At 43.3% G+C, this 25,172-nt stretch overlaps 1 protein-coding gene across 50 annotated transcripts in view; it reads left to right on the forward strand.

Moving 5' to 3' along the window:
* The window catches only part of LOC110537258 (RNA-binding protein Musashi homolog 2), a 362,383-nt gene that overhangs the window by 264,011 nt on the left and 73,200 nt on the right, over positions 1–25,172 (forward strand). The gene's annotated exons all lie outside the window — the stretch shown is intronic.

The following is a 25,172-nucleotide window of genomic DNA, read 5'->3' on the forward strand; positions in this document are numbered from 1 at the left end:
GCTGACTGACAGGTGCGGTGTAGTAGAAACAGATCCACTAGGGACCGGCTCTCCCATGTATGACCTTACTGGCTCTCCCTAACTCAGGGGAAGGCAACTAGATTCAGCCGCGTGTCGATTTTTGTTGGTGCGCATGGTCGGGGGCCGGAACATAGTTGCACTGAACAAGAATATAAACGTAACATGTAAAGTGTTGGTCCCTTCTTTCATAAGCTGAAATAGAAAGATCCCATAAATATTCCATACGCACAAAAAGCTATTTTCTCAAAAATGTTGTGCACACATTTGTTTACATCCCTGTTAGTGTGCATTTCTCCTTTGCCAAAATAAACCATCCACCTGACAGGTGGGCATATCAAGAAACTGATTTAACAGCATGATCATTACACAGGTGTATCTAATGCAGGGGACAATAAAAGGCCACTCTAAAAATGTGTGCAGTTTTGTTACACACCACAATGCCACAGATGTCTCAAGTTTTAAGGAAGTGTGCAATTGGCATGCTGACTGCAAGAATGACCACCAGGGCTGTTGCCAGAGAATTGTATGTTAATTTCTCTACCATAAGAGTTAATTAACGTCATTTTAGAGAATTTTCCAGTACGTCCAACCGGCCTCACAACCACAGACCACGTGAATTACTTCTTGTTGGCGAGTGGTTTGCTGATGTCAATGTTGTAAACAGAGTGCCCCATGGTGGCGGTTGGGTTATGATATGGGCAGGCATAAGCTACGGACAACGAACACAATTACATTTTATTGGTGGCAATTTGAATGCACAGAAATACCATGACTAGATCCTGAGGCCCATTTGTTAAGGTACTGTATCTGTGACCAACAGTTCCATATCTGTATTCCCAGTCATGTGAAATCCATAGATTAGGGCCTAATTCATTTATTTCAATTGACTGATTTCCTCATATGAACTGTATCAACTAAGCCCTAAAATAGATTGTTTTGAAAATAGCAATAATTTCATATCTTCAGTACATTTAGACACAATCACATGTCCATTTTTTTGTGTGGAAATACTTGGGAACAGAGTTATTAAATGAAACACATTTTTTTGCTGAATTCCTGGTGATTTTAGTCATTTTTGACAAAATATTCAACAAAAAAATGTATAAATAATAAGAATTGACAAAAAACTTTGGGGGGCCTAAAAAAATATCCCACAGGCCGGTTTTGGCCCCTGGGCCACCTGTTGCCATCCTCTGCCCTAACTCATCCCCCTGCATCGCTCTGTGTGTGTGGCAGCCCCTGCTGTTCAAAGCCTTACACAGCTCCCATAGGAATCACATAAGGAGAGAGGGAGGATATGAGAGGAAAGGGGAAAGCATTGAAGGAGAGGAGAAGAGATGAGGAGATGAGAGGAAGAGTAGAGAATGGAGGAAGAGAGCAGGAAAGTAAAGGAGGGGAGAGGAAAGGAGAGAAGGAGAGGATTAAAGGAAATCTGAGAGACGGGAGGAGAGGAGAAACAGGCCTGGTTATCTGGTTATCTGAGCTGGAGATGAGATATTGTAGTCATTCTGATCCCTCTCCCCTCTCCATCCTCCTCTTTTGCTCTATCTCTCTCTCTCTCTCTCTCTCTCTCTCTCTCTCTCTCTCTCTCTCTCTCTCTCTCTCTCTCTCTCTCTCCATCACAGACAAGCTGCTCCTTGAGCCCAGGGACAGAGAATGTCTGCCCGCAGTTCTATGAGACCAAGACAATGCTATCGATTTTTATATGATATTGCATCAAATGGTTTCATCGTTCAGGGAGCACCAAACCAGGGCTGCTATTTCGTTTTCCCTGCAGTGGATGGGAGCATTGTTTGTGCCATCCATCGACTGGCTGGATTGAATTGGACTAGCAGGGAATTGCATGCGTCGTTATCATCGGATGAGTAACTTCAGAGAAAATGAGGAGAATAAAAAGCTACTTCAAATACTCCAGGTTATTTGTCTTGTTGAAAATAGCAGAAGTTGATGTGCTGCTCTCTCTCTCTCTGTGCTGTAATGAGATGGTTGAGGAGCGTCTCTAAGACAACAGAGGAGAGAGTTTGGGGAGTTCAGCGAGCTTCTTCCTGTTTTTCTTTCCTCTATTAGAATCCACTTGTGGAGCTTCAGATCAAAGCTGTATCTGAAGCATCATCTGCTAACAGCCTGTGCTGTGTGTATTTGACTTGCTAATTCCACTCATCGTCATTATTATCATTGTTATTATTAAGTGAAATCCTGTGGCAGGCAGGGCCCTGTATTCACACACTTTAGTGTCTCTGTGTGTTTTGATTCTTCTCATCTCAGCCTCCTGCCATCTGTTGCTTTTTATTGACATTTTTATTGAACCTTTATTTATCCAGGCAAGTCAATCAAGAACAAATTCTTATTTACAATGACGGCCTGGCAATTCCACAGTTGCATGATGAACCCTTCCTTTAATAGGGGATATAGTCAACTCAATTCCAGGCGACCGTCTGCGAGGGAATGCAGCAGAAATAAAAACACAGGCCACAGGTCCAGAGGGGTGGACGTTAGGGGAGGGCCAGCTAGTATGGGCCAGACTGTTGAGGCGAGGAAGGAGAGTGTGACGCCCTTGCGAGAATTCCTCTCGCTGCCCAACGCCAACGCTTTTGATTTCTACCCATAAAACATTCAGAAGGCTTTGGCCCCTCAGAGCTCCGACAGAGGGAAGGATGGAGGGAAAACAGGTAAGATGTTTTAAAAAGGCTCAGGTTTGACCTTAGTATTACAAGAGGATTTTTTTCAGGATTTAATATCTGAGTTCCCCCACTTAAGTCATTTCTGAAATGGACCTAATACAATCCCTCAATACCCGAGATCTCAGATAATTCATAGATATCCAGTGGACATGACTCCCTGTAATGTTAAGATTTATAATAATAGCTCCTGGCGCTATCCCTTTGGTATACCCTTCCAAGTAGACCTGCCATTCTGCTACAGACAGCACAGACAGACAGCACAGACAGAGAGACAGACAGACAGACTTCTTTGCTTGGGAGCTCATCATCTTAGGGGTCCGGCGACAGTTAGGGTCAGTGCCCATTGAGACGTGTTCTGACCATGGTGTGTGTGTGTGTGTGTGTGTGTGTGTGTGTGTGTGTGTGTGTGTGTGTGTGTGTGTGTGTGTGTGTGTGTGTGTGTGTGTGTGTGAGTGGATCCTGGAGGACTTACTTAATCACTCAGGGTTCATGTGAGGAGCAGCACTGCACCCGGGATGGTATATGTATAGATGGGTTGACGTAGTGGAAGAATGTGGGTGTCCCTCTGACCCAGTGAAACTACCCCCTCCTCTCCTACTACTCTCCTCCTCTCCTCTCCACTGCTCTGCCCACCAGGGGGGCTCCTGGCCTCTGGTGAGCCCCTTCCTGTCTCTCTGGGAAGTCCCATGTCAGGGTGACATGCTGAATCTCCTGCCTGGCTGCACTCATCTACCCAGGCCTTGATCTGCTGGTTGGAGAAGTACTGGGTCTGAGTACCCCCCTCTCTCTTTCTCTCTCGCTCTCTCGTTCTCTCTCTCTTTTGTTCTCTGTCTTTTTCTCTCTTCCTCTCTCTCTTTATCGCTCTCTCTCTTTCTCTCTCTCTCTTTCTCTCTCCCTCTCTCGCTCCCTCTTCCATTCACAGCCTTTTCAGATCTGATTACTGTGAAGCCCCCAGGGCAGGAGCGAATCAGGAGCAAGAGAGTTATTGAGAAAATGGCCCCCTCTCTCTCTCTCTCTCTCTCTCTCTCTCTCTCTCTCTCTCTCTCTCTCTCAATGGCCTCCTGATCACCAACTGCCTCGCCCCCATCTACGAGGCGGCCAGGAGACGGAGGCTGAATGACAATAAGGTCTCACCTCATCTCTCTAGATATATCTTCAGGTGGCCTTGTATATCGCCACGTGGTGGTGTGTGCTACAGACTAACACCTGTTCTATGCATTATGTTTATTTATGCTGTCAATTGGTAGAGGCGGTGCTGATTGGGTAGCTTATCACATAACCATTAGTCATTCCACCACACTTCCTCATGGAGAGGGTTCCTGGTTGGTAAGGAACATCTTAGTGTAGTAGAATCATAGTAGAACAGTTGTGGGATGGTACGTCTCATAGTGAAACCATAGTCTTGTAGTGGAACCGTAGTGTTGTGGTGGAAATGTAGTCTTGTAGTGGAACCGTAGTGTTGTAGTGGAACTGTAGTCTTGTTGTGGAACCGTAGTGTTGTAGTGGAAATGTAGTCTTGTAGTGGAACCGTAGTCATGTAGTGGAACCATAGTCTTGTAGTGGAACCATAGTCTTGTGGTGGAACCACGGTCTTGTAGTGAAACCACAGTATTGTAGTGGAACCACAGTCTTGTAGTGGAACCACAGTCTTGTAGTGAAACCATAGTCTTGTAGTGGAACCACAGTCTTGTAGTGAAACCATAGTCTTATAGTGGAACCACAGTCTTGTAGTGAAACCATAGTCTTGTAGTGGAACCACAGTCTTGTAGTGGAACCACAGTCTTGTAGTGGAACCATAGTCTTGTAGTGGAACCACAGTCTTGTAGTGGAACCACAGTCTTGTAGTGGAACCAAGAAGCTGCAGTGTGGCACCGTGTGGAGGGAACCGTGAGAAACTGACAGCACTTCAGCACGAGTGTGACATTTATCATGAGGCAGAGATTGTCATTCATTTGTGCAAACTTGTGTGCAGGGCCTAATGGGCTGCTGTTGGCCATGCTGATGAGCCCTGATGGATGACTGGTAGGACGGCCAGGGACGATGAGGGAGGAGTGATACACTGTCTGTCAGTCAGTCAGCAGAGCACACACGCTCACACACACGCTCACACACACACACACCATGTTACAGCAGCACTACACGCCACGCTGCAGTGCCTCTCTGACAGATGGGACCTCTCAGACACACTCAGCTTTAAGGAAACACTGATTTTGGGGCTCACTGGGACCCACTGTATTATTCCTCTTTAATTGCTATTCACATCTGAATATATCACACAGTTTACTGTTTAAACTGCCTTCATTTTGCTGGACCCCAGGAAGAGCAGCTAATGGGGATCCATAATAAATACAAATACAGTGTTTATTTTGTTTTGCCTGAATCGATTATTTTCTCAATTTCTCAAATGCCACCGTGCAGTGCTTTACAACTACAAGCCTGAAATCCTTGTCTCTTTTGGACACCTCTTCCTGAGTATCCTGTGTTTTGTTGGAGGTGCTTTGAGTTAGTCAGAAGGTGATGTGTCCACATTTTCCAAGTAGGGAGATAGTTTTGGCACACTGGGGCAGGAAGAGAAACTGTGGCGCAATGTGAATGTGGTGGAGTTTGGGTTTGGAAGCAGACTGGTAACTGTCATCAGCTGCTGCCATTGGATTTGTAGCTAGATGTTTCATCTCAGCAGGTTGTAACAGAGTTAATTATACTCTAATCAAAATATATTCATTCAATGAAAAGACCAGAAGGTACATTTCAGGAGGGAGAAAGCTGCCGCTCCAACTCTGAGTCAGGGCTGACCATGTCAAAGTGACACAACAGAAGTCATATTTTGAAGTAAAGCTGTTCTAGTGGGAGTTGCTTTAGCACAGAGAGAACTACAGGCAGAGGCAGGGAAGAGGCAGAGAGAGAGAGAGAGAGAGAGAGAGAGAGAGAGAGAGAGATATTAGAGTGAGTAAGAGAGATGTCTGTATAATCTAACTCAGGGGAGAGGAAACAGAACAGAGGCCTCACATTTCAGGATTTCTATTTGGTTTCTGGTGCTCACTTCCCCATTGTAAAATAGATGTTCTCCGACGTGGAGACATATAGCTCCTAACAGATGTTTTTCTGTGTGCGTGCATGTATGTTTGTGTGTGTATGTGATGTGGAAATATTGATTTCTGTGTCATAGGCAAAGTTGCTGTACATGTATCAGTAATAACCACAGTCCCGTCTCTCATGTCATTTAATTCAAGTTTCAGGGAGTTCTGCTCTCCTGGTAAACCTGGGCCTTTCTCATACCTTTCAGCTTACCTTCCCCCCTGTGATTGCCAGTAGTATCCCTGATTGGAGGGAGGTGTCACGTCCTGACCTTAGTTCCTTTTTTTTATTTGGTTTGGTCAGGGCGTGAGTTGGGGTGGGCATTCTATGTTTTTCACTCTATGTTTTGTTCTGTGTGTTGTATTTCTATGTGTTTGGCCTAGTATGGTTCCCAATCAGAGGCAGCTGTCAATCGTTGTCTCTGAATGAGAACCATACTTAGGTAGCCTGTTCCCACCTGTGTTTGTGGGTAGTTGTTTTCTGTTTTTTGTATTCTGCACCAGACAGAACTGTTTTGTTCATGCTCTTTTGTTGTTTTTACATTCAGTGTTCAATTCATAATAAAAGATGAACACGTACCACGCTGCACCTTGGTTCTCACCTTCTTCAACCCACGACACCTGTTACAGGAGGCTAGGAATATGAGGGAACAGTAGGATGGTTCTGATGTTATAGTTAATGGCAGGTTGCCCCTCTCTTTGACAAGAGTCATTTAGTCATCCCTCCAATCGAAGCAATGATTTCTGCTCCCTCCGCCATCCCGACCGCCTACCTATATGTATGCATAATGAACACCAATCAAGTAGTGGCTCAGATCTGTAAATGGGAGTAGTGTGCTGTTAAAATGGGCCATATTTTAGTGAACTGCTTCAAGGTAATGTTCTTAAATGTGTCATTTATGATATTCCTCAATAGAGAATGATCACTGCCGCAGGGATGAATTTTCAGTTAGTGGTCAATTTCTTAGTCAGGTCTCCTGACATGGCCAACCAATTACCGTAGTGAGCAGGGAGGCAGGCAGGCAAGGAGGCAGGCAGACAAGAAGCACTGCTTCCAGCCGACACTGAATGAAGAAGGAGAGAAGGCTGTAAACTTGAGGTGTGTTTACTTGAGGATCTGAATGTTAAAAGATACTATGTGCAGTTCCAGTCAAAAGTTTGGACACATCCAGGGTTTTTCTTGATCTTAACTATTTTTCTACATTGTAGAATAATAGTGAAGACATCAAAACTATGAAGTAACACATATGGAATGTAGTAATCAAAACAGTGTTAAACAAATCAAAATATATTTAACATTTGAGATTATTCAAAGTATCCCTCTTTTTTAACTATTTGAATTATTATATATATATATTTTTTTTGTTACCCCTTTTTGGTGGTATTCAATTGGTAGTTACAGTCTTGTCCCATCGCTTCAACTCCCGTACAGACTCAGGAGAGGCGAAGGTCAAGATTTGTGCGTCCTCCGAAACACAACCCAGCCAAGCCACACTGCTTCTTGACACAATGCCTGCTTAACCCGGAAGCCAACCGCACCAATGTGTCAGAGGAAACACTACACCTGGTGACCGTGTCAGCGTCATTGTGCCCAGCCCACCATAGGAGTCGCTAGTGCGCGATGGGACAAGAACATCCCAGCCACGTTTCATCCTCAATGCCCTTGCTGATGGAAGGAGGTTTTCACTCAAAATCTCACGATACATATGATGTTTCCACCCCCATGCTTCACAGTAGGTATGGTGTTCTTTGGATGCAACTCAGCATTCTTTGTCCTCCAAACACGACGAGTTGAGTTTTTACCAAAAAGTTTTATTTTGGTTTCATCTGACCATATGACATTCTCCCAATCTTCTTCTGGATCATCCAAATGCTCTCTAGCAAACTTCAGATGGGCCTGGACATGTACTGGCTTAAGCAGAGGGACACGTCTGGCACTGCAGGATTTGAGTCCCTGGCGGCGTAGTGTGTTACTGATGGTAGGCTTTGTTACTTTGGTCCCAGCTCTCTGCAGGTCATTCACTAGGTTCCCCCGTGTGGTTCTTGGATTTTTGCTCACCGTTCTTGTGATCATTTTGACCCTCACGGGGTGAGATCTTGCGCGGAGCCCCAGATCGAGAGAGATTATCAGTGGTCTTGTATGTCTTCCATTTCCTAATAATTGCTCCCACAGTTGATTTCTTCAAACCAAGCTGCTTACCTATTGCAGATTCAGTCTTCCCAGCCTGGTGCAGGTCTACAATTTTGTTTCTGGTGTCCTTTGACAGCTCTTTGGTCTTGGCCATAGTGGAGTTTGGAGTGTGACTGTTTGAGGTTGTGGACAGGTGTCTTTTATACTGATAACAGGTGCCATTAATACAGGTAACGAGTGGAAGACAGAGGAGCCTCTTAAAGAAGAAGTTACAGGTCTGTGAGAGCCAGAAATCTTGCTTGTTTGTAGGTGACCAAATACTCATTTTCCTCCATAATTTGCAAATAAATTCATTAAAAATCCTACAATGTGATTTTCTGGATTTTTTTTTCTCATTTTGTCTGTCATAGTTGAAGTGTACCTATGATGAAAATTACAGGCCTCTCTGATCTTTTTAAGTGGGAGAACTTGCACAATTTGTGGCTGACTAAATACTTTTTTGCCCCACTGTATTATTTGACTAAACCATAATCATTTCCAACCTTGCCTTTGTATACGATCAGATACCGTGCCATCAAAAAGTATTCCCATCGCTTTACTTTTTTTGCATTTTGTTGTGTTACCGCCAGAATTTAAAATGGATTCAATTGAGATTTTGTCACTGGCCTACACACAATACCCCATAGGGCCATGGTGAATCTACAGTGCCTTGCGAAAGTATTCGGCCCCCTTGAACTTTGCGACCTTTTGCCACATTTCAGGCTTCAAACATAAAGATATAAAACTGTATTTTTTTGTGAAGAATCAACAACAAGTGGGACACAATCATGAAGTGGAACGACATTTATTGGATATTTCAAACTTTTTTAACAAATCAAAAACTGAAAAATTGGGCGTGCAAAATTATTCAGCCCCCTTAAGTTAATACTTTGTAGCGCCACCTTTTGCTGCGATTACAGCCGTAAGTCGCTTGGGGTATGTCTCTATCAGTTTTGCACATCGAGAGACTGAAATGTTTTCCCATTCCTCCTTGCAAAACAGCTCGAGCTCAGTGAGGTTGGATGGAGAGCATTTGTGAACAGCAGTTTTCAGTTCTTTCCACAGATTCTCGATTGGATTCAGGTCTGGACTTTGACTTGGCCATTCTAACACCTGGATATGTTTATTTTTGAACCATTCCATTGTAGATTTTGCTTTATGTTTTGGATCATTGTCTTGTTGGAAGACAAATCTCCGTCCCAGTCTCAGGTCTTTTGCAGACTCCATCAGGTTTTCTTCCAGAATGGTCCTGTATTTGGCTCCATCCATCTTCCCATCAATTTTAACCATCTTCCCTGTCCCTGCTGAAGAAAAGCAGGCCCAAACCATGATGCTGCCACCACCATGTTTGACGGTGGGGATGGTGTGTTCAGCTGTGTTGCTTTTACGCCAAACATAACGTTTTGCATTGTTGCCAAAAAGTTCAATTTTGGTTTCATCTGACCAGAGCACCTTCTTCCACATGTTTGGTGTGTCTCCCAGGTGGCTTGTGGCAAACTTTAAACGACACTTTATGGATATCTTTAAGAAATGGCTTTCTTCTTGCCACTCTTCCATAAAGGCCAGATTTGTGCAATATACGACTGAATGTTGTCCTATGGACAGAGTCTCCCATCTCAGCTGTAGATCTCTGCAGTTCATCCAGAGTGATCATGGGCCTCTTGGCTGCATCTCTGATCAGTCTTCTCCTTGTATGAGCTGAAAGTTTAGAGGGACGGCCAGGTCTTGGTAGATTTGCAGTGGTCTGATACTCCTTCCATTTCAATATTATCGCTTGCACAGTGCTCCTTGGGATGTTTAAAGCTTGGGAAATCTTTTTGTATCCAAATCCGGCTTTAAACTTCTTCACAACAGTATCTCGGACCTGCCTGGTGTGTTCCTTGTTCTTCATGATGCTCTCTGCGCTTTTAACAGACCTCTGAGACTATCACAGTGCAGGTGCATTTATACGGAGACTTGATTACACACAGGTGGATTGTATTTATCATCATTAGTCATTTAGGTCAACATTGGATCATTCAGAGATCCTCACTGAACTTCTGGAAAGAGTTTGCTGCACTGAAAGTAAAGGGGCTGAATAATTTTGCACGCCCAATTTTTCAGTTTTTGATTTGTTAAAAAAGTTTGAAATATCCAATAAATGTTGTTCCACTTCATGATTGTGTCCCACTTGTTGTTGATTCTTCACAAAAAAATACAGTTTTATATCTTTATGTTTGAAGCCTGAAATGTGGCAAAAGGTCGCAAAGTTCAAGGGGGCCGAATACTTTCGCAAGGCACTGTAAGTGCAGGCGGTAGCGCTATAGGTTCAGGGATGTGTCGAGGCTTGGCCCCTCACTGACCAATCAGAACATGCTCCATGGAGAAATATGCGGTTGCTTCAGGTTGTGTGTTTACAGTCTTTTATGTGTTGCCTTGGAATCAACTCAAATTCCACTGTAAATTACATTCACACTGATATAGGGGCTAGGCCTACTGTGAATTACATTCACACTGATATAGGGGCTAAGCCTACTGTAAATTGCATTATGACTGAGCATGGACATTGTCAATAAGCAAGATTAAATTAATTATTGATAAGGCCTAAAAAGAGAACTAATAATTCAAATTCATTTCTAAACAAAACGAAACAACAACAACAACAACAAAGGCTAGGTCACATTTACAGGCACCATCATTTCTCCCCGTGGGCCTGTAATATTAAAACAACACAAACTAGGAGGGTTTTATGCACATCCAAAACTGGACCTGACATGCTAAAATAATGGGAGTATTATTTCTTAAAACTGTGTTGTTGGTTAAAGGGCTTGTAAGTACTTCACTGTTGTATTCAGCGCATGTGACAAATCAAATTTGATTTGATTTAATAGAGTTTAACATGATTTTTCAGTGACTACCTCATCTCTGTACCCCACACATACAATTATCTGTAAGGTCCCGCAGTAAAGCATTGAATTTCAAACACAAAGACCATAGAGGTTTTCCAATGTCTCGCAAAGAAGCATTTGTAAATGGGTAAAAGCTGACATTTAATATCCCTTTGAGAATGGGGAAGTTATTAATTATCCAGTCACTACAAAGATACAGGCGTCCTTCCTAACTCAGTTGCCGGAAAGGAAGGAAACCTCTCAGAGATTTCACCATGAGGCCAAGGGTGACTTTAAAACCGTTACAGAGTTTAATGACTGTGATGGGAGAACACTGAGGGTTGATCAACAACATTGTAGTTACTCAACAATACTAACCTAAGAAGGAAGGCTGTACAGAATAAAAATATTCTAAAACATGCATCCTGTTTGCAACAAGCAACTAAAGTCAAACTGCCAAAAAAATACAATCATCGCAACTCTGCAGATTTTGTTGTGAGGATATAGAAGCTATAGGCCATTTATTTTTGGTATTGCCGTCAGGTAGCCTGTTTCTGGTCTCAGGTGCAGGAATGTCTGAAAATGTATAACATTGATCTAAAATTGACCCTAGAAATAGTACTGTTAGGATATCTGGAGAGACTGGGTCAGTCAATTACTAATATACTAATACTCTTAGTAAAAGTATTTATCATCAACTCGCAATCTGTGGATTCTATTCGATTAGATAGATTGAAATTGAATGTTAAACATCACAGCATAGGTGAAAGATATGTGGTGCGTAGGAATCTGAAGAGGGTGGCCAGCAGAGCGAGATGGGATGGGCTGAGGGAAGCTTAGGGTTGGGATGTGGAATTGGAGACACGTGGGAGTGGAGTTGCTGTGCAGGGGATAGAATGCCGGTCAAAGATAACATTTAAAAAATAAAGTCAAAATAAAACATAACAAAAGTAAGTTTGAATGACACTGAGGGGCAGTGTTCTTACAGCTAATGCCTGTTTGCCTGAGGCTGATGCCGTGCAGGTGTTTGTACACGCATATACACACACTCTCATTCAAATGCACACACGGACACACATGCACTCAAATATATTCAGTTGGCTGTTGAGATTTTCGTTGTCCTTGAAGTCTTTTGTTTTTTGCATTGTTGTTTTCTGTTTTCCTTTGTCTTTCTCTTTTTTTCTGTTTTGTTCATTTTGTTGGTTGTTGGTGCATTGGGTGACGGGGGCTTGGGGTGGGGAATGGAATTGTGTGGGGGGATTCTACATGTAACCAAAAAGGGTTCTTCAAATGGTTCTTCTATGGGGACAGCCGAAGAACCCTTTTAGGTCCTTGACTGTGTCATAAAAAAACACTTTTGTACTCTATACAAAAATTGCATCTGATTCTGTTGGTGCAAATGATACAGAATGCGACAGCCCGCCTGGTGTTCAACCTTCCCAAGTTTTCCCATGGCACCTCGCTTCTCTGTACACTCCATTGACGTCCAGTCAAAGCTTGCGGTACTTGCCTACGGAGCAGCAAGAGGAACTGCCCCTCCCTACTTTTCATGCTATGCTTAAACCCTACACCGAGCACTCCATTCTGACACCTCTGGTCTCTGGGCCATCCCACCCTTACAGGGTTTCAGCACCCGCTCAGCCCAGTCAAAACTCTTCTCTGTTCTGCCATCCTAGTGGTGGAACGTGTTTCCCCCTGAAGCTAGGACAGCAGAATCCCTGCCCATCTTACAAAAACGTCTGAAACCCTACCTCTTCAAAGAGTATCAAATCGAATCAAATTTTATTTGTCACATTCACATGGTTAGCAGATGTTAATGCGAGTGTAGCGAAATGCTTGTGCTTCTGGTTCTAACCATGCAGTAACAACTAACAAGTAATCTAACCTAACAATTTCCCAACAAATACCTTATACATGTATTTCAATATATGAATGAGTGATGGCCGAACGGCATAGGCAAGATGCAGTAGATGGTAAAGAGTACATCTACTGCATCTTGCCTATGCCGTTCAGCCATCGCTCATTCATATTATGTACATATTCTTATTCATTCCTTTACACGTGTGTGTATAAGGTATTTGTTGGGAAATTGTTAGGTTAGATTACTTGTTAGTTATTACTGCATGGTTGGAACCAGAAGCACAAGCATTTCCCTACACTCGCATTAACATCTGCTAACCATGTATCTTAAACAATCCTACAGCGCCCCGACATTCCACCCACCAAAACAAAAAACTATGCCTTTCGTGAACTAACACTCGCACTTGACTTTTCTTTTTACCTAGCTCTGACCTTGCTAATAGCTTTATTTATTTATTTTATTTTTATTTCAGCTTTATTTAACCAGGTAGGCTAGTTGAGAACAAGTTCTCATTTGCAACTGCGACCTGGCCAAGATAAAGCATAGCAATTCGACACATACAACAACACAGAGTTACACATGGAATAAACAAAACATACAGTCAATAATACAGTAGAACAAAAGAAAACAAACAGTCTATATACAGTGAGTGCAACTTAGGTAAATTAAGGAAATAAATAGGCCATGGTGGCGAAGTAATTACAATATAGCAATTAAACACTGGAATGGTAGATCGGCAGAAGATGAATGTGCAAGTAGAGATACTGGGGTGCAAAGGAGCAAAATAAATAAATCAATACCAGTATGGGGATGAGGTAGGTAGATAGATGGGCTGTTTACAGATCGGCTATGTACAGGTGCAGTGATCTCTAAGCTGCTCTGACAGCTGGTGCTTAAAGTTAGTGAGAGAGATGTGAGTCTCCAGCTTCAGAGATTTTTGCAATTCATTCCAGTCATGGGCAGCAGAGAACTGGAAGGAAAGACAACCAAAGGGGGAATTGGCTTTGGGGGTGACCAGTGAGATATACCTACTGGAGCGCGTGCTACGAGTGGGTACTGCTATGGTGACCAGTGAGCTGAGATAAGGCGGGGCTTTACCTAGCAGAGACTTGTAGATAACCTGTAGCCAGTGGGTTTGGCGACGTGTATGAAGCGGGGGCCAACCAACGAGAGCGTACAGGTCGCAATGGTGGGTAGTGTATGGGGCTTTGGAGACAAAACGGATGGCACTGTGATAGACTGCATCCAGTTTGTTGAGTAGAGTGTTGGAGGCTATTTTATAGATGACATCACCGAAGTCGAGCATCGGTAGGATGGTTGTTTGGCAGCATGAGTGAAGGATGCTTTGTTGTGATATAGGAAGCCGATTCTAGATTAAATTTTGGATTGGAGATGCTTAATATGAGTCTGGAAGGAGAGTTTACAGTCTAACCAGACACCTAGGTATTTGTAGTTGTCCACGTATTCTAAGTCAGAACCGTCCAGAGTAGTGATGCTGGACGGGCGAGCGGGTGCAGGCAGTGATCGGTTGAAGAGCATGCATTTAGTTTTACTTGCATTTAAGCTCATCTAGAGGTTAGTTAACACAGTGTCCAAGGAGGGGCCAGAAGTATACAGAATGGTGTCGTCTGTGTAGAGGTGGATCAGAGAATCACCAGCAGCAAGAGCAACATCATTGATGTATACAGAATAGCTACTTTATTGAAGAAAAATGTAATTACCATGACTGTGAGATGTGGTTGTCCCACCTATTTTAAGATGAATGCACTAATTGTAAGTCGCTCTGGACAAGAGTGCATGCTAAATTACTAAAAAGTACATGTAAAATGTCAGAATGTCCTGAATCGACCCTCTTAAAGTGTGATGATGTTTGCACTGAGTTATAAGTCATTTCACCCTTTTAAACAACCTTCATTGTCAATATTCAGCAGTCTTATAGCTGTGAGCTCATTTTTCATAAGTGAATAATCCCATGCCCTGTGCCCAGAGGCTTGGCATCACTCAGCTGACTGGCATTTTCACACCATCACTGCTTTTTACTGTTCAGCTGGGACTTGGAAGGCTATAGTGGATGATTCATGCTGTTTCCTTTCTCCAGCGTGCTAGCTCTTTTAAGTAGACTGATATAATCCACTCTGTAGTGCGTCCCAGTGGAAAGCATGGCTGCAGGCTTGATAGAGGCCTGATACAGGGCTGATACAGAGCCGACACGCCCATACACCACCCCACAACACCCACAAGGTTAATGTGAATGAGAGATCAATTGTGAAGGTCACGACCGCTGGCTAAATCCTGCCCTCTCAGTCTGGCATGGAGTCAGCTGTGTTTTAGAGATGGTGATGCTTACTAGTACACGTGTGTGTGTTCAGGAGGGAAGAGGATGCTCTGAGGGAGCCTGATTGAGAGTCTCAGGTCTGAGTAGTGAACTCTTCTCTTGGCCCGTCTCATCCCCATGTCTTTCTGTGTTTGACAGCCTTCGCACACTCACCGCCAAGCTCCCGGCTCATTTTTTACAGACGACAGGAGAGTAGAGCTATCCCACTGAATTACTGACACCCTCCAACCAGTCCTGACTGACTCACAGCAGCCAGCCAGGTGATTCACTCCCACCCAGCCCATGTGGTTGGTGGATGGCCAGCAACCTGGATGTGACAGTGGGCAGTGTAGTATGTATGGTGGTGGAGGGACTGGAGCCGGTGGGGAGGGGAATGTACTTAATTAGAATTAGAATTTGGTGGGTGCTTATATTTGTCATATTTCACACATGTACAAGTGTGTATTAATTGGAAATATGTTTTTCTTCATTTACCAACTACCCCTGAGACACCCTCAGACAGTGGGGTCAGGCCAGGGTCTGCCATTATCAAAAGCGACCCTGGAGCAATTAGGGTTTAAGTGCCTTTCTCAAGGGCACATCAGCAGATTGTTCACCTTGTCAGCTCAGGGATTCAAACTAGCGATTTTTTGGGTTACTTGCCCAACGCTCTAACTGCTATGCTATCTATCTTTACCAGGCACTTCCTGTGCTTGTTCCTGAGCTGCTATCCAGCTGAACACCACCCAGACACTGAGTTCCCTATTGGACAGAAAGTGTGTGTAGGTGTGTGAGCACCAGTCAGTGTGTAGAGACTTTTAATGGTCCTATTTGTCCTGCCTGGTTCCTCTTCACTCAGTAGGTCATTCCATGACAATTAGGCCGCTACTGCACTCTCCTGCTCTGCTCACCCCATCCCACACATTCCAGGTATTTAACCTCCCATTTGCTTTGATTGGAAAATGATGGCAGTCTGAAAATTGACGCTCTCGCAGGGTAGAAAGTGTAGAGAGGCACAATGGGGCTGAGAGCACGGAGCGGCGTCGCTAGCCAAGAGGACAGGGGCCCTGCGACAGCTACAAAGAGTATTTCAGCAAACGAAGGGACAGTGTGTTTCAGTTGCCTCTGCTTTCTTTAAGTGATTGGCCCTCCAACAGCCACAGATCTTAGTGGTCTTACACTGCAACTTCTCTGGAGATAGCGAGCCTTCACACTAACACAGCACAGCGCTAATTCAAACACAGCAACCTTCACACTTAGGCACTGGCAACTTTTATTCTAACTCAGCAACTCACACTGTATAATATCTCTGTATAATAGCAGGCTGTTTCTACATTGGAGGATCAGTGGAGGAGTAGTGATATTTACCAGGAGCCTGTCAGAGCAAAGATGCAGCCCTGGTCATTTGTATGGATGCTGGGGTTTACCTGCTCTGTGCTGTGGTATCCAACCCAACAGGAGAAGCAGCTTGTCTTGAGCAGTGGGCAGGATGACATGCATGTGAATGTGAATAGCAGCAGAGAGAGGGAGACCCTGTTAAAGCTGAGGCTTTAGGGTAGACACAAAGCCAGGAGGCAGACAGACAAACAGATGGACAGGCCTAGAGCCCAGGCAGGCAGTGGAGCAGACAGATTGTGCGGCGTAGTGAACAGGCTCGGCCTACCAAAGAGAAGAGCAGGCGATAGACAAACGGCACAGACACGCCAGCTCTGTCAGCCCAGCCACTCACACAGATATGCACGCTCCTGTATATTTATAAAGCTCAGATAGATGTGTGGTAAATAGGATAAAGCTAGAGATGACTTTCTCACTGGGTTGGATGAAAACCTCTCTCCCTCTCCCCCATCTCCTTTTCCCTATCAGTCTGTCAGAGTGGAATGTTATATCTGTTCTGATCCCTCCCCCACCACGACAACCACCACCACACACACCCCTCCTAGACAGGTCCTGCTCTGTTTACCCCAGCTGCTCCTCTCTGAAGGATGGATGAGATTGTGAAGTTTCGGATTTTGTGTGTGTGTGTGCGCCCGTGTGTGGATGTATGTGTGTGGTCTCATGTTTTTATATGTCTATGCAGATACATATCCTCCTCCTACAGTATGGATATCAGAGATGTAACAGGTCTAAATATGCTATATACTGTATATGCTATGTACAGTTGAAGTCGTAAGTTTACAGACACCTTAGCCAAATACATTTAAACTCAGTTTTTCACAATTCCTGACATTTAATCCTCGTAAAAATTCCCAGTCTTAGGTCAGTTAGGATCCTCACTTTATTTTAAGAATGTGAAATGTCAGAATAATAGTAGAGAGAATGATTTATTTCAGCTTTTATTTCTTTCATCACATTCCCAGTGGGTCAGAAGTTTACATACACTCAATTAGTATTTGGTAGCATTGCGTTTAAATTGTTAAACTTTACGAGTAGCCTTCCACAAGCTTCCCACAATAAGTTGGGTTCATTTAGTCACATTACTCCTGATAGAGCTGGTGTAACTGAGTCAGGTTTGTAGGCCTCCTTGCTTGCACATACTTTTTCAGTTCTGCCCAGAAATGTTCTATAGGATTGAGGTCAGGGCTTTGTGATAGCCACTCCAATACCTTGACTGTGTTGTCCTTAAGCCGTTTTGCCACAACTTTGGAAGTATGCTTGGGGTCATTGTCCATTTGGAAGACCCATTTGCGACCAAGCTGATGTCTTGAGATATTGCGTCAATATATCCACATAATTGTCCTACCTCATAATGCCATCTATTTTGTGAAGTGCACCAGTCCCTCCTGCAGCAAAGCACCCCCACAACATGATGCTGCCACCCCCGTGCTTCACGGTTGGGATTGTGTTCTTCGGCTTGCAAGCCTATCCCTTTTTCCACCAAACATAACGATGGTCATTATGACCAAACAGTTATATTTTTGTTTCATCAGACCAGAGGACATTTCTACAAAAAGTACCATCTTTGTCCCCATGTGCAGTTGCAAACCGTAGTCTGGCTTTTTTATTTGCGGATTTTGAGCAGTGGCTTCTTCCTTGCTGAGCGTCCTTTCAGGTTGTGTCGATATAGGACTCATTTTACTGTGGATATAGATACGTTTGTACCTGTTTCCTCCAGCATCTTCACAAGGTCCTTTGCTGTTGTTCTGGAATTGATTTGCACGTTTCGCCACAAAGTACGTTCATTTCTAGGTGACAGAACGCGTCTCCTTCCTGAGCGGTATGACGGCTGCGTGGTCCCATGGTGTTTATACTTGCGTTCTATTGTTTGTACAGATGAACGTGGTAACTTCAGGCATTTGGAAATTGCTCCCAAGGATGAACCAGACTTGTGGAGACATAAAAAAGAAATTCTGAGGTCTTGGCTGATTTATTTAGATTTTCCCATGATGTCAAGCAAAGAGGCACTTAGTTTGAAGGTAGGCCTTGAAATACATCCACAGGTTCACCTCCAATTGACTCAAATGATATCAGTTAGCCTATCAGAAGCTTCTAAAGCCATGACATCATTTTCTGCCATTTTCCAAGCTGTTTAAAGGCACAGTCACCTTAGTGAATGTAATCTTCTGACCCACTGGAATTGTGATACAGTGAATTATAAGTTAAATAATTTGTCTGTAAACAATTTTTGGAAAAATTACTTGTGTCATGCACAAAGTAGATGTCCTAACCGACTTTCCCAAACTATAGTTTGTTAACAAGAAATTTGTGGAGTGGTTGAAAAACAAGTTTTAATGACTCCAACCTAAGTGTATGTAAACTTCCGACTCCAACTGTATATGCTATATATATATATATATATATATATATATATATATATATATATATATATATGTAAACATTTGTACTCTATGTCATGTCAGTCTCAAGAGAGTAAAACAAAGTGTGTATGAGAGCAGGGAGGAGATGGCAAGAGAGAGAGAGACAGAGAGAGTGAGAGAGAGAGAGAGACAGAGAGAGAGTGAGAGAGAGAGAGAGAGACAGAGAGAGAGAGAGAGACAGAGAGAGTGAGAGAGAGAGAGAGTGAGAGAGAGAGAGAGACAGAGAGAGAGTGAGAGAGAGAGAGAGAGAGAGAGAGAACACGCTCCAGGTGGAATGGGCTGTCTCTTTCGATCTTACTCTTTCCTAGACAATAATTTGAATAAAATGACAGAAAAACAAAAGTATTCACTGACTGAGATGATGGGGGTTGTCTAACGTGTTTGTGTGGGGGGTATTCTTTCTCCTCCCTATTCCTCGGTCAGACTATTCCTGAATGATAAGATGCCCTTGCCAGGGTTAGAATCGATATGAAGGCTCACCACTAGAGGGTGCTTTTTCAGTGGTGCTGATAAACAGGTTACTGTGGTATTGCATAATAGGAAGTGGCTACAGGAAGTATTTAGAAAACAGCCTGTGTGCCATCGATATGAGTCAGAAACATTTATTCTACTGTCAAAATTTACGACAAAGTTGAAATAGTATGATTTTAGTCATAAAGTCAGTCTCTTCCAAAATAACATTTTGTGAGACTTATAGCTGTGACTGCATCACAACGTAAATTAAGGTTGGGTTTGTTTCAACTCTGCCCACATGCCCTCAGCTGGCAGCACAAAAGCAATCATAATTCAGAGTGCATCTGCACACGACCCAATCACAAGGCCCGTGGTAAATTTGGGTGGACTTTGGATATCTATGGGGCTAGTTCGGGACCATCGGTAAATTACACAATGTACATGGGACAATATGTAGAAAATTCCAATAGTTCCAAAATTCTAGTAGAAAAAATAGAAAAATAACACAAGGAGTAAATACACAATGAGTAACGATAACTTGGCTATGTATACGGGGTACCAGTACCAAGTCGATGTGCTCACCGTCATGGTTTTGTTTTTGACCCAAGGTTATTTTATCATCTATTGTCGCTCTGGATGTCTGCCAAGTTGAGGGCTTCTCTTCAGCCCTGGATGTCTGCCTAGGTGAGGGCTTCTCATCAACCCTGGATGTCTGCCTAGTTGAGGGCTTCTCTTCAGCCCTGGATGTCTGCCTAGGTGAGGGCTTCTCATCAACCCTGGATGTCTGCCTAGTTGAGGGCTTCTCTTCAGCCCTGGATGTCTGCCTAGTTGAGGGCCTCTCTTCAGCCCTGGATGTCTGCCTAGTTGAGGGCTTCTCTTCAGCCCTGGATGTCTGCCTAGTTGAGGCCCTCTCTTCAACCCTGGATGTCTGCCTAGTTGAGGGCCTCTCTTCAGCCCTGGATGTCTGCCTAGTTGAGGGCTTCTCTTCAGCCCTGGATGTCTGCCTAGTTGAGGGCCTCTCTTCAGCCCTGGATGTCTGCCTAGTTGAGGGCTTCTCTTCAGCCCTGGATGTCTGCCTAGTTGAGGCCCTCTCTTCAGCCCTGGATGTCTGCCTAGTTGAGGCCCTCTCTTCAACCCTGGATGTCTGCCTAGTTGATGCCCTCTCTTCAGCCCTGGATGTCTGCCTAGTTGAGGGCTTCTCTTCAGCCCTGGATGTCTGCCTAGTTGAGGGCATCTCTTCAGCCCTGGATGTCTGCCTAGTTGAGGGCTTCTCTTCAGCCCTGGATGTCTGCCTAGTTGAGGCCCTCTCTTCAGCCCTGGATGTCTGCCTAGTTGAGGCCCTCTCTTCAGCCCTGGATGTCTGCCTAGTTGAGCGCCTCTCTTCAGCCCTGGATGTCTGCCTAGTTGAGGGCCTCTCTTCAGCCCTGGTCTGTCTCTCCCAGTCTGGTTCAGGTGCCCCCGCCACTCACTCTCTCTCTGGAGCTTCGCTCCCCTACATCATACTCATTCACAACTTTTTACTGATCGGCTGTTGGACTATTTGATTAGTGGTTCTTACTATGTTTGTCTAATTATTTAGCAACACTTTTATATGAAGTCTCATGTAATATTAGTGTTTCGAGTTGTGTTGGCAACATTTCTTAGATTGTTCTGTTAGCGTTGTATGCTCTTAGTGCTGTGGTTTCTCTCATGTTAATTGATAGAGCAAGAAACGAACATGCTGCTGTTGCTCATTTTGCTGTTGTCCACCCTTGGCTTTTACAATGTTGGTTATACTTTTAGAGCCCGTTGCTTTGTGAATGAGGAAATATATGACTGTTTCCCCCTTGTGCCTTGAGAGAAACCACACGCTTGCTTTGTAAATGCACGCGAGAACTCTGCACATTTCTCACATTTCAAACAACATGGGAGATATCGGACTCTTGCGCTTGGTACTTAACCATGTCTCTGGACTTTAGACATCTCCTGAAATATGTGGTGTTAAAGACTCTGGTGACTGTGGATTGTCCTTCAACTGCTGTCTGTAAATCCAAATGCTGTAACCCTCGATCCAGACTTGCCATTATCTTGCTGCTTCTACTGTCTGGAAATGTGCAGTCTAACCCAGGCCCTGACATTCTTACCCCTGCCGAATTAAGTAGTCAGAGTGGCATGAAGTTTCTGCATATGAATGTAAGAAGTCTTCTGCCAAAGCTTGATTTTGTGAATATATGGATAAAATCTGCCGACCCTGATGGATTTATGCTTTCTGAAACCTGTCTCAAAATATCTATTACAGACAAAAATATTGGCATAAATGGTTACAATGTTTTTAGTGCAGATGGTAAATCTAATGGTGGTGGTGTTGCTGTGTACGTAAAAGACAAGTTTGTGACGGTCGTTCTGACTTCTGTTACTAAACCTAAGCAATTTGAATATCTGTCTTTGACCCTAAATCTCAGCTCATCTTTAAATATTGTTGTATCTTGTTGTTATATACCTCCATCTGCTACTGCTGGCTCTCTGGGTGTTATTTTTGAATTGTTATCACAGAATGTCAACTCTGAGTTTGTCCTGATGGGTGATCTGAATCAGGACTGGTTAACATCTAGCTCTGATCAACTCAAAATTCTATGCAATACCTATAATCTCACTCAGATTGTCAACAGTGTAACTAGGTTATCACTCAGATTGTCAACAGTGTAACTAGGTTATCACTCAGATTGTCAACAGTGTAACTAGGTTATCACTCAGATTGTCAACACTGTAACTAGGTTATCACTCAGATTGTCAACACTGTAACTAGGTTATCACTCAGATTGTCAACACTGTAACTAGGTTATCACTCAGATTGTCAACACTGTAACTAGGTTATCACTCAGATTGTCAACACTGTAACTAGGTTATCACTCAGATTGTCAACACTGTAACTAGGTTATCACTCAGATTGTCAACACTGTAACTAGGTTATCACTCAGATTGTCAACACTGTAACTAGGTTATCACTCAGATTGTCAACAGTGTAACTAGGTTATCACTCAGATTGTCAACAGTGTAACTAGGTTATCACTCAGATTGTCAACAGTGTAACTAGGTTATCACTCAGATTGTCAACAGTGAAACTAGGTTATCACTCAGATTGTCAACAGTGTAACTAGGTTATCACTCAGATTGTCAACAGTGTAACTAGGTTATCACTCAGATTGTCAACAGTGTAACTAGGTTATCTAGTTACACTGTCGATCTTCACGTGTCATTACAAAAAGAAAGGTTTTTATTTAGCATTGAATGGAATATAATTTAATTCATCCCTGATGTTGAGTTAGCCTTTTCTTCGAACTGGGTGTTGCTATGACCCTTAAACTGAAAGCAGACCACTACCTTAAATCTACTTCGGAAAATGTAAATAATCCCTCCAAATGTTGGCAAGTAGTGAAAGGTTTGGAGTGGAAAAAAGATACACAGTTTCCCAAACGATTGTTGGTAGACACACAGATTGTAACTGAGAGAACTTCTATTCTGAAAGCCTTAAATCAGCATGTTCTAGATGCAGGCAGTTTATTTGAAAAGGTTAAAGGTATAAATGAGCCCCCTGTGAATTTACCTGACACCCCTGTGCACTCCTTCGCCAGGTTCTCCTTCTCATCTTCCTCTGTTTCAGAAGTGTGTAAAACCCTGAAAGAAATTGATAGAATGATGAACTAGTCTTATAGCTTGAGGGTAGAAGCTGTTCCAGGTCCTGTTGGTTCCAGACTTTTTTTTGGGGGGGGGGGGGGGGGGGGGGGTTCCAGACTTGGTTCATCGGTACCGCTTGCTGTGCAGTAGCAGAGAGAACAGTCTATGACTTGGTTGAGTCTTTGGCCATTTTTAGGGCCTTCCTCTGACACCGCCTGGTATAGAGGTCCTGTATGGAAGGGAGCTCGGTGCTCAGTGTTACTGTTCAACTGATATTATAGGTGAATGTGACACTGTTCACTTTGATGGTTTGAATTGCCGTACACGCTACCCTCTGTAGCACCTTGTGGTCGGATGCCAAACAGTTTCCATACTAAGCGGTGATGAAGCTTGTCAAGGTGCTCTCAATGGTGCAGCTGTAGAACTTTTTGAGGATCTGAGGGCCCATGACAACTCTTTTCAGCCTCCTGAGGGGGAAGAGGCGTTTTCGTACCCTCATTTTGACTGTGTTGATGTGTGTGGACCATGATAGTTTGTTGGTGATGTGGAAACCGAGAAACTTGGAAACCAAGGAACTTGAAGTTCTTGACCTGTTCCACAACAGGCCCGTCGATGTGGATGGTGCCGTGCTCAGCCCTCCGTTTCCTGTAGTCCACAATCAGCTCCTTTGTCTTGCTGACGTTGAGGGAGAGGTTGTTGTCCTGGCAACACAATGCCAGGTCTCTGACCTCTTCCCTGTAGGCTGTCTCATCGTTGTTGTACAACATGAAAATATTGTCTCATTTACATTGTGTTGATTATTGCAGAGAGGGGATTCTTTCTCAAAAACAGAGTAAAGATGGCCTCAAGATGGAGCCCTATAGAGGACAAAGTAACTAGGCTAATGCACATCGCAGCTGCTCCAAGGATTTGAACAGTTTTGACTCCCAACAGCAGCAGCTCACTTTGAGCAGGCCAAGACCCTTTCGCAAACACAAGTAAATTAGAGGCAAATGATTGTGTTCTTCAGGCCAGTCCTAGCAGTTCTGCTGCCACCCTAGGCCAGATCAACATATGCCGCCCCTGTGTCATGTACAGTATAAAGATTTGGAATGGATTGATAGATTAGAGTAGAGTAATGAAATGTATCATGCACAATTGATGCATTTCAGTTGAGCTTATTCAGTAGCACTTGGAAACTAAACATTGTTGCCAACTATTCATATCGGATAGTTACATTGTTGCAATCACTAGGCAATCAACTGCCTATAGTAGGACACAGAGTTGTTATCAATAAGCCACATATATCACACATGACACTAGTCACGACCCCACAATAGTTCAAATGACAATAAACATGTATTATCAACCAGTAGAACTGTAAAAAGAGTGAGATATAATTTGTACTTTCATAAATGCATGCGCTGGATCAGTGTAAAATAATCTTTCTCTCAATGAACCAGCCTTAACCGATTTTGTTTATTTACATATCGAATTTGATTGTCAAACATCAGTTTGATAATTTCTTCATTTTGTCGCTGCCTAGTGTCCTCTTTCCAGTCCTATGGTGCTGAATGGGGAGTGGGACGGGCCAGTCCAGTCATGGTTAGAAAGGTTCCAGCTTTTGTCAAATTAACTAAATATATTTTTTGCATTTTAGCTAACTGTAATCATTTTCCCAACCTTAACCTAATTCTACTAACCTGCTATGTTAATTACCATAACCTGCTGTGTAAGTTCTACCCTGCTATGTTAATTACCATAACCTGCTGTGTAAGTTCTACCCTGCTATGTTAATTACCATAACCTGCTGTGTAAGTACTAACCTGCTATGTTAATTACCATAACCTGCTGTGTAAATTCTACCCTGCTATGTTAATTACCATAACCTGCTGTGTAAGTTCTACCCTGCTATGTTAATTACCATAACCTGCTGTGTAAGTACTAACTTGCTATGTTAATAACCATAACCTGCTGTGTAAGTTCTACCCTGCTATGTTAATTACCATAACCTGCTGTGTAAGTTCTACCCTGCTATGTTAATTACCATAACCTGCTGTGTAAGTACTAACCTGCTATGTTAATTACCATAACCTGCTGTGTAAGTACTAACCTGCTATGTTAATTACCATAACCTGCTGTGTAAGTACTAACCTGCTATGTTAATTACCATAACCTGCTGTGTAAGTTCTACCCTGCTATGTTAATTACCATAACCTGCTGTGTAAGTTCTACCCTGCTATGTTAATTACCATAACCTGCTGTGTAAGTTCTACCCTGCTA

The sequence above is a fragment of the Oncorhynchus mykiss genome, chromosome 12 (assembly GCF_057628025.1).
Source record: "Oncorhynchus mykiss isolate SJ-2025 chromosome 12, ASM5762802v1, whole genome shotgun sequence".
Classification (NCBI taxonomy): domain Eukaryota; kingdom Metazoa; phylum Chordata; class Actinopteri; order Salmoniformes; family Salmonidae; genus Oncorhynchus; species Oncorhynchus mykiss.